Below are 10995 nucleotides of genomic sequence, written 5' to 3'. Positions count from 1 at the left end.
TTGCTCTAATGGCCTTACCAGCATGTCTATTAGCTCTCACATAATCATTAGCCTAGTTCTGTTTAGTTACAGGGGCATCAGAGAGGCCTAGAACGCGTTGGCATTGCGTCGAGCACCTGGCGTGCGTGCGCCGGGCGCGCCCAGAGCGCACGTTTTGCACGCGCGCGCACCGAGTCGCCGCGTCCCACTGCCGCCTCCCCGCGCTCGTTCTGGCCACTCCCCTCGCACAGCCTGCACGCCCGACCCCTCCCTCGCCGCAGAGCCGCCCTGGCCCCCTCCTGGCGCCCTATAGCGCCGCCGTCAGGTCGGCCATGGCAGCAAGCGGGCGGCCGCAGCAGCCCCTTCCATGGACGGCGCCGCCCGAGCCATACGCGTGCGCCAGCTGCCCTCTGGAGCAGTCCGAGCTTATCCAAGAACGCGTCCGCTAGAGCCCGTCGCCACCACGCACCCCCCTGCTGCAACAGAGTGGCGGTTCGCCGGTGTTCTTATCCACGGCCGCGGAACCGACCTAGTTGCGCTATAAATGGAGGCCCCGAGCTCATCCAAACACCCAGGCAGCCTCAGGCCATCTCTCTAGAGCCCCCCTCCCCCCCCCCCTGTAGGCCAGAAGCCCTTCCCTTCCCCGTCTCCGGCCAGTTCGGCCGCCGCTGCCCTCCGGTCCAGTTCGTCGCAAGTAGAGCTCCTCCCGTCCTTCTAGCACCACCACCCGACTCCCCTTGACCGTGCGGAGCTGCCCAGCACCTCAAACTCGCTCGAGAACCGCCGTAACCCAAAGCCCCAATTCACCCGAGGTCGCCGTCCGCCGCAGAACTCGCCGCCGGCGATTCCCTCCACCCCCGCCGACCTAGCGACCATCGGGAGGACCGCCCTAGACTGGCGGATCCATCCCCGCCCTCAGAACCCTGCGGGGAGCCGTCGTTCACCGGCGTCGATCGCCGGAGCCCCGCCTCTGTTCGGCCAGAGGAGGAAGGAGGCGGGGGGGCGACTGGTCAAACCTGACCAGTGGGCCCCCTGGACCCACTGTCAGTGACCACGGGCCGGTCCACGCTGGCGTAAGTGGAGGCGTAAAACTCAAAGTATGTCTCCTGCGTGTATCTATTCGAAACGTTTTTCCTCTTTTTCTGTTTTATTTTTAAAAACAGAAATTTGACTAAACTTTGACTGGCCATAACTTTTTAAATATAAGTCCAAATGACTTGATTCTTTTTTTGTTGTTTCTCAAATTCTGTCTAGTTTATTTTCATATTTATTTGAAAATTTTCCAGACACCTTTTTTTACTGTTTTAAAATTATGTGTTAATTGAAATTTCCTCAAAATAGGATTTTGGAGAGAGAAGAAAACTTTCAAAAAGTTTTTGGGATGCACCCTGCCTCTCCACAACTTGAAGGCAAGCATTCTGAACCCTGGCTTAATATGGTGTGTGTTGTTTGATACGGTTACAACACCACCTCAACACGAAGTATTCGTTATTTTATGTGATGATATGATCATACTCATGAGTGCATAATGAATATTCCTTACTGTTGGAATTTGATATACGTGTGATAGTAATCACCCTCGTATGCCTTTCATACCTATCGGAGGGAATCCGGGAAAGCCTCTGTCTTGGGTAGACACGAGCTTGTCTCCAGTCTCCGTCGAGACGGTTGTGTCCGGTATGGCATAGTAAGGTATGATGAGTGGGGATTCTGTCTGTTGGTTGAAACACATTTGCTATGCTAATCATGCAGGGAATACTTAAACCTCCTGAGTCGGCCGTAGATCGAGTCTTGTTCCAGTAACCCCCATACTTGTTTCGTACTACCACTTGTCCCTGCCATAGGTAGGGTACGGTTCAGTAAGTTGTCAACCCCTTACCCAGCACACACCGTACAGAGAGGCCATGGTGGAAGATACCGGAGGCATCCGGTAGGCATGCCACCTGGTCCGGGGGCATGGGTGTTTCGGTTGTAGCCGAAGGGGTAGCTCCCCTAGTTTGCGCGCGGTATAAATTTTGTGATCCCATGCTAAGTCGAGGTCGTAGCCTCCCCACTTAGAGTTTCGCTTAACGGGTGTCGTGGGTGATTCCAGACACCGGTAAGTTAGGCTGGTGTGTGCGGTTAGGTGTGTTCTCAATTAAAAGACCGTAGACGGAATTAGTCCCGATGGACTAAAGAAATCCGTTACCCGTGGGTAAAGAGTACACCCTCTGTAGAGATTATACATCTATTCGAATAGCCGTGTCCATGGGTAAGGACTACAGTCTGGGATGGGTCAAGTGTCGGTCTTCGGAGGAAAAAAATTGCTAAACCAGAACATGGATCATGACTTGTGACTCATGATGATTATGATCACTATTATTATGGACTAACCATTTACATTATTTGAATTATTGAGTATCCCTGGGACGGTTCTACCTCCTGGATATTCACTGTGATCATTCTCTTATAAGCCCTTTATGTGGCGTCGCTCAGACGCCCGACTGTGGCATGCTTATTATTTAAATTACTTATAAGCCCTTTATGTGGTGTCGCTCAGACGCCCGACTGTGGCATGCTTGTTATTTAAATTATTTATAAGCCCTTTATGTGGTGTCGCACAGACGCCCGACTGTGGCATGCTTGTTATTTCTATTATTTATAAGCCCTTTATGTGGTGTCGCATAGACGCCCGACTGTGGCATGCTTGTTATTTCTTTTATTTATAAGCCCTTTATGTGGTGTCGCTCAAACGCCCGACTGAGGCATGATTTATCTTATTATCCTTTCGAGGCGTCGCTTTAGACACCCGATCGGTGCATTCTATGTCTACTCCCTTATTGCATATTCATGTCGTATATGAATAACCTGCTTGCGTGCATCATGGATTTTTATTTCGTGACTGACGTTGTGATCATAGAATATTTCAGAGCATGATTACCATTTGTTATGTTATACCTGTGTTCATAATGTTTGCGAGTACATTCAAAAGTACTCACTGGCTTGTCCCTGGCTATTGTCTTGGCCAGATTGCTTGCATGGAGAAGAGCGTTGCGATGATAGCCCCGGAACCCATGCAAAGGTGATAGCAGCCTCGCGAAGATAGGAGTTATCCTGGTCAGCTATTCCTGTGGGAAATGGAGTCCCATAGACGCAGATGAACGACAAACCGCTTCCGCCATCAACCACTAGAAACCAATTGTTGTACTCATGGGCCACAATGGTCTTGTACTACATATCTTGTACTTTGCTTGGAATTTCTGTATCAAGTTGGTGCCTCATCAGCTAACAGAAATCCTGGGGCTGGTGAGCACAATGATCATTTTCTGGGAAAATATATCCCGAAAACCCGGTCCTGACAATAGATCACACCATATCTAATAAAGTACGGTTACGATGTTCGGACACACCATTACGCTGTGGTGTTCCAGGTGGTGTGAGTTGTGCAACTATTCCACATTGTTTTAAATGAAGGCCAAACTCGTAACTCAAATATTCGCCTCCGCGATCAGATCATAGAAACTTTATTTTCTTGTTACGATGATTCTCCACTTCACTCTAAAATTCTTTGAACTTTTCAAATGTTTTAGACTTGTGTTTCATTAAGTAGATATACCCATATCTGCTCAAATCATCTGTGAATGTCAGAAAATAACGATACCCGCCGCGAGCCTCAACACTCATTGGACCGTATACATCGGTATGTCTTATTTCCAATAAGTCGGTATCTCGCTCCATTGTTCCGCAGAACGGAGTTTTAGTCATCTTGCCCATGAGGCATGGTTCGTAAGCATCAAATGATTCATAATCAAGTGATTCCAAAAGTCCATCCGCATGGAGTTTCTTCATGCGCTTTACACCAATATGACCTAAACGGCAGTGCCACAAATATGTTGCACTATCATTATCAACTTTGCATCTTTTGGCATCAATATTATGAATATGTGTATCACCACGATCGAGATTTAATAAAAATAGACCACTCTTCAAGGGTGCATGACCATAAAAGATATTACTCATAAAAATAGAACAACCATTATTCTCTGATTTAAATGAATAACCGTCTCGCATTAAACAAGATCCAGATATAATGTTCATGCTCAACGCTGGCACCAAATAACAATTATTCGGGTCTAAAACTAATCCCGAAGGTAGATGTAGAGGTAGCGTGCCGACGGCGATCATGTCGACCTTGGAACCATTCCCGACGCGCATCATCACCTCGTCCTTAGCCAATCTTTGTTTAATCCGTAGTCCCTGTTTCGAGTTACAAATATGAGCAACCGAACCGGTATCAACTACCCAGGCACTACTACGAGCATTAGTAAGGTACACATCAATAATATGTATATAAAATATACCATTGTTCACTTTGCCATCCTTCTTATCCGCTAAATACTTGGGGCAGTTCCGCTTCTGGTGACCAATCCCTTTGCAGTAGAAGCACTTAGTTTCAGGCTTAGGTCCAGACTTGGGCTTCTTCCCGGGAATGGCAACTTGCTTGCCATTCTTCTTGAAGTTTCCCTTCTTTCCTTTGCCCTTTTTCTTGAAACTAGTGGTCTTGTTAACCATCGACACTTGATGCTCCTTCTTGATTTCTACCTCCGTAGCTTTGAGCATTGCAAAGAGCTGGGGAATAGTCTTCTCCATCCTTGCATATTATAGCTCATCACGAAGCCTTTATAGCTTGGTGGCAGTGATTGAAGAACTCTATCAATAACACTATCATCTGGAAGATTAACTCCCAGCTGAGTCAAGTGGTTATGATACCCAGACATTCTGAGTATGTGTTCACTGACAGAACTGTTCTCCTCCATCTTGCAGCTATAGAACTTGTTGGAGACTTCATATCTCTCAACTCGGGCATTTGCTTGAAATATTAACTTCAACTCCTGGAACATCACATATGTTCCATGACATTCAAAACGTCTTTGAAGTCCCGATTCTAAGCCGTAAAGCATGGCACACTGAACTATCGAGTAGTCCTCAGATCGAGCTTGCCAGACGTTCATAACATCAGCATCTGCTCCTGCAGCAGGCCTTTCACCTAGCGGTGCATCAAGGACATAATTCTTCTGTGCAGCAATGAGGATAATCCTCAAGTTATGGACCAAGTCCGTGTAGTTGCTACCATCATCTTTCAACTTAGTTTTCTCTAGGAACGCATTAAAATTCAAGGGAACGGTAGCACGGGACATTGATCTACAACATAGATATGCAAAAACTATCAGGACTAAGTTCATGACAAATTAAGTTCAATTAATCATATTACTTTAAGAACTCCCACTTAGATAGACATCCTCGAGTCATCTAAATGATCACGTGATCCAAATCAACTAAACCATGTCCAATCATCACATGAGATGGAGTAGTTTTCAATGGTGAACATCTCTATGTTGATCATATCTACTATATGATTCACGTTCGACCTTTCGGTCTCCAGTGTTCCGAGGCCATGTCTGTACATGCTAGGCTCGTCAAGTTTAACCCGAGTATTCCGCATGTGCAAAACTGTCTTGCACCCGTTGTATGTGAACGTAGAGCTTATCACACCCGATCATCACATAGTGTCTCGGCACGACGAACTGTCGCAACGGTGCATACTCAGGGAGAACACTTATACCTTGAAATTTTAGTAAGGGGTCATCTTATAATGTTACCGCCGTACTAAGCAAAATAAGATGCATAAAAGATAAACATCACATGCAATCAAAATATGTGACATGATATGGCCATCATCATCTTGTGCCTTTGATCTCCATCTCCAAAGCACCGTCATGATCTCCATCGTCACCGGCTTGACACCTTGATCTCCATCATAGCGTCGTGGTCGTCTCGCCAACTATTGCTTCTACAACTATCGCTAACGCATAGTGACAAAGTAAAGCAATTACATGGCGTTTGCATTTCATAGAATAAAGAGACAACCATAAGGCTCCTGCCAGTTGCCGATAACTTTTACAAACATCATCATCTCATACAACAACGTATATCACATCATGTCTTGACCATATCACATCCCAACATGCCCTGCAAAAACAAGTTAGACGTCCTCTACTTTGTTGTTGCAAGTTTTACGTGGCTGCTACGGGCTTCTAGCAAGAACCGTTCTTACCTACGCATCAAAACCACAACGGTGTTTCGTCAAGTTTGCTGTTTTAACCTTCAACAAGGACCGACCGCAGTCAAATTCGATTCAACTAAAGTTGGATAAACAGACACCCGCCAGCCACCTTTATGCAAAACTAGTTGCGTGTCTGTCGATGGAACCGGTCTCATGAACGTGGTCATGTAAGGTTGGTCCGGGCCGCTTCATCCAACAATACCGCCGAATCAAAATAAGACATTGGCGGTAAGCAGTATGACTATCACCGCCCACAACTCTTTGTGTTCTACTCGTGCATATCATCTACGCATAGACCTGGCTCGGATGCCACTGTTGGGAAACGTAGCATGCAATTTCAAAAAAAATCCTATGCTCAAGCAAGATCTATTTAGGAGATGCATAGCAACGAGAGGGGAAGAGTGTGTCCATGTACCCTCGTAGACCGAAAGCGGAAGCGTTTGACAACGCGGTTGATGTAGTCGAACTTCTTCTCGTTCCGACCGATCAAGCACCGAACGTACGTCACCTCCGAGTTCTGCACACGTTCAGCTCGATGACGTCCCTCGAACTCTTGATCCAGCAAAGTGTCGAGGGAGAGTTCCGTCAGCACGACAGCGTAGTGACGGTGATGGTGAAGTGATCCGCGCAGGGCTTCGCCTAAGCACTACGTGAATATGACTGGAGGCGTAAACTGTGGAGGGGGGCGCCGCACACGGTTAACAAACGTTGGTGTGTCTTCTAGGTGCCCCCTCCCCACGTATATAAAGGAGGGGGAGAGAGGCAGCCTAGGGCGCGCCCAAGTAGGAGGAATCCTACTTGGGCCCCTAGTCCAATTCGGCCTCCCCTTTTCCTTTTACTGGAGGGGGAAAAGAGGGAAGAGGGGAAGGAGGAAGGAAAGGGGGGCCAAACCCCCACCTCCTTCTCCTATTCGGCCTCCTACCATAAGGGGGGCGCCACCCCTTGTGGGCTAGTGTGCTCCCCTCCTATGGCCCATATGGCCCATATCTTCCCCCGGGGGGTTCCGGTAACCCCCCCCCCCCCCCCCCGGCCCCCCGGTACTCCAATATGTACCCGATACATCCCGGAACACTTCCGGTGTCCGAATAATATCATCCTATATATAAATCTTTACCTCTCGACCATTTCGAGACTCCTCGTCATGTCCGTGGTCTCATCTGGGACTCCGAACAACATTCGGTCACCAAATCACATAACTCATATAATACAAATCGTCATCGAACGTTAAGCATGCGGACCCTACGGGTTCGAGAACTATGTAGACATGACCGAGACACCTCTCCGGTCAATAACCAATAGCCGAAATTGGATGCTCATATTGGCTCCCACATATTCTATGAAGATCTTTATCGGTCGAACCGTTATGACAACATACGTTATTCCCTTTGTCATCGGTATGTTACTTGCCCGAGATTCGATCGTCGGTATCTTCATACCTAGTTCAATCTCGTTACCGGCAAGTCTATTTACTCGTTCTGTAATGCATCATCCCGCAACTAACTCATTAGCCACATTGCTTGCAAGGCTTCTTATGATGTGCATTACCGAGAGGGCCCAGAGATACCTCTCCGATACTCGGAGTGACAAATCCTAATCTCGATCTATGCTAACCCAACAAACACCTTCAAAGATACCTGTAGAGCATCTTTATAATCACCCAGTTACGTTGTGATGTTTGATAGCACACAAGGTATTCCTCCGGTATCCGAGAGTTGCATAATCTCATAGTCAAAGGAATATGTATATGTCATGAAAAAAGCAATAGCAATAAAACTTAACGATCATTATGCTAAGCTAATAGATGGGTATTGTCATCACATAATTCTCCTAATGATGTGATCCCGTTCATCAAATGACAACACATGTGTATGGTTAGGAAACTTAACCATCTTTGATTAACGAGCTAGTCTAGTAGAGGCTTACTAGGGACACTGTGTTTTGTCTATGTATCCACACATGTATCAACTTTCCGATTAATACAATTCTAGCATGAATAATAAACATTTATCATGATATAAGGAAATATAAATAACAACTTTATTATTGCCTCTAGGGCATATTTCCTTCAGCTTGAACCGTTCTTGCTCTAGAGGATCCTCAAGGACGATGAAGTCTTGGGCTCCAAGGCTCTCCTCATCTTCGGAAAGGGGGAGGTAGTTGCTGTCTTCAGAATCGCCGGGGTTCTTGGGATCACCATGGTCCTCGGGATCACCGTGGCGGTCGAGATCACCATGGTTGTTGTGACCCATAGTGTAACGCCCCGGATCCGTTGCGCCACGTGTCTGCCAGTTATTCGCTGTCATCGCCATGGTTTTTGCTTGCGTGTTGCATTTTGCCATGTCATCTTCTGCATTTCATATCATGTCATCATGTGCATTGCATTCGCATACGTGTTCGTCTCGAGCGTCCGAGCATTTTCCCCGTTGTTCGTTTTGCAATCCGGCGCTCCTATCTCCTCCGGTGCACCCCTCTTGTTTTCTTTCGTGTGCGTGTGTCAAACTTTCTCGGAATGGACCGAGGCTTGTCAAGTGGCCCTAGTATACCACCCGGAGACCACCCGTCAAGTTTCGTTCCATTTGGAGGTCGTTTGGTACTCCAACGGTTAACCGGGTAACCGCGAAGTCCGTTTTGACATTGCAGCAAAACCCCCCTTCTAACAGTACCAAAACTCCTCTAAGTCTCCGCCATGCTCTCGGTCGTTCGATCACGATCGCGTGGGCGAAAACCGCACCTTGTTTGGACTCTCCTAGCTCCCTCTACCTATATAAACACCCCCTCCCCCGAAATTCGCGGATGAATTCCATCCTAACCCTAGTATTTTTTTCCCCAGCGCCGCCGGACATGTCCATCTCGCCGCCGCCGCCGGGCGCGGCCAATCGGCACGCGCCACCTGTCCCGCCCGGCTCCCACGCGCCTCTCCCCGCCGCCGGCCCGCGGGGCCCGTTCCGCCGCCGCCTGGCCAGCTCCGCCCGCCGCCGCCCGGGTTCTCCGTCTTCCGCCGGCCGCCGCCACGCCCCTCCCGGCGACGAGCCTCGCCGCCCCGTAGCCGCTCCGTCAGGAGCTCGCCGGAGGGAGGCCCGCGCGCCGCCGCCCTCCCGAGCGGCGCCCGTGACCGCCCGACCCCGCCGCCGGTTCTCCTCGCCGCCGGCGCCCACCCTGCCGCCGGCCATCGCCCCGCCGCCGCCTGGCCTCGCCTCCCCTCCACTCCGGCCGCCGCTGCTTCGGATCCGGCGAGCCGGCGCCCGATCCAGTACGAGCCCGCCGAGGTTGACTTTTTCCCTTAGCCCCGAAAATATCTCTAAGTCCCTGATTTTTGTTAATATGTGTGCATGTTCAACTGTGTGTATTTTCTTGCATGTAGCTCCGATTCGCGCGTATAATATGTCAAATTGTTCATCTCGTGATGCTCTTCATTTTGTTCAATTGCGCCATGTTCATTAGGGGTCATCTTGATGCCCAAATCTCTGTTGGAACAGGGCTAGTTGCTGTTATTCTCTGGTTCTTATCAGAACTTGGAGATTTGTCATTTTTGTATCATTTAATCTGTGCATCTTTTGAGCATGAGCTCTACATATGTTTTGAAGTATGCCATGCCATCTTTCCAGTGGTGTATGTCATATATTTTTGTGATCTCTGTGGTGACTAGCACAAGCATGCAAAGTAGGCCCCGTAATATTTCTGATTTCAGGGACTTAGTGATTTCTCTAAGTCCTTGTCTGCTGTAATTTTGTTGCCATGTAAACTTGATGCTACAGAGAGATCCATGCATATTTTGGAGATGTTCAGTAAGGGTGTTGTGTAGTTATTGTTGTAATTGATCCATTCCTGCCCTTGTTTGCAATTGTGGGGTGCCATAGCATGACTCAATATTGCTCTACTTTTGCTATAGAATATTTCTGGCAGATTCTTAACATGATATGCTATTTTGCCAAGCTTATTGTAGTTGATCCATACATGCTATGCTATTATTCTTGCCATGGATAGCTTCTTAAACATGCCATCTTGCTGTAGGTATGCTTGGTTTGTCATGCATTGCTCTGTAGTGAGTGCATCAAGCTCACAAAGAGGCCTACATATTATTATTTCTGCCATGCTCTGTTTTCTGCCAAGTCTGAAACCTGATAACGAAACTTGTTATGTTTACAAGCTTGCCATCATATCTTCTGGTCCTTTTTGGCTTATGGTCAGTAAGGCACTTTCGTTATATGCTTTGAGTAGATTCATGCCATGCCTTGTTTTGCCATGTTAAGTTCCTGTAGCATGTTAATATCGTGCTCTGAACATTGCAACCTGATGTTATTTCTGTCATGTCTAGTAATTTCTCCAAGTCTGTGAACCTGTTATTATTTTGCAATCTTGCCATGTCCTTTTGAGCTTGTTCTAGTGATTTCTGGAGATAGCTCAGTGTTCATGTTTTGTTGTGCTTTACCTGTACATCATGCCCATGCCTTTTGTTTTTATGTTGAGTTGCTGTAGCATATTGTTTTGATGCTTGCATTATGCCTAGTTGCTGTTTTGGTCAGTTTGTTGCTATGTATTGTTTGGAGTGTATGTGTTGCACCGTTGCTCCGTTTTAAGCATGCTTTATATGGAACTTGCTTAGTTTTGCATGAAGTCTCATATTATCATGTTGCATCCTTGTTTTGAGGTGTTTGCTTGATGTTTGTATGCATTTTGCATCTATGCCATGTTTATCTTGTTTTGCTCATATCTTCTAGACCGTAGCTCCGAATCTAATAATCTTTATATGTAACTTGACTAGAATTTCGTGTAGATCATCATGGTGCTTTTTAACTTGCTGTTTAACAACTTCAACTTAATGCTTATTCAGTTCTGGACCAATTTCGAAATTTGCATATGAGGACTTACCGGAATTGTTATATGTTGTTTCCGGCCTCATTTAAACTTGCCTT

The sequence above is a fragment of the Aegilops tauschii genome, chromosome 6, assembly GCF_002575655.3.
Source record: "Aegilops tauschii subsp. strangulata cultivar AL8/78 chromosome 6, Aet v6.0, whole genome shotgun sequence".
Classification (NCBI taxonomy): Eukaryota; Viridiplantae; Streptophyta; class Magnoliopsida; order Poales; family Poaceae; genus Aegilops; species Aegilops tauschii.
Note: the sequence above shows the minus strand (reverse complement) of the source record.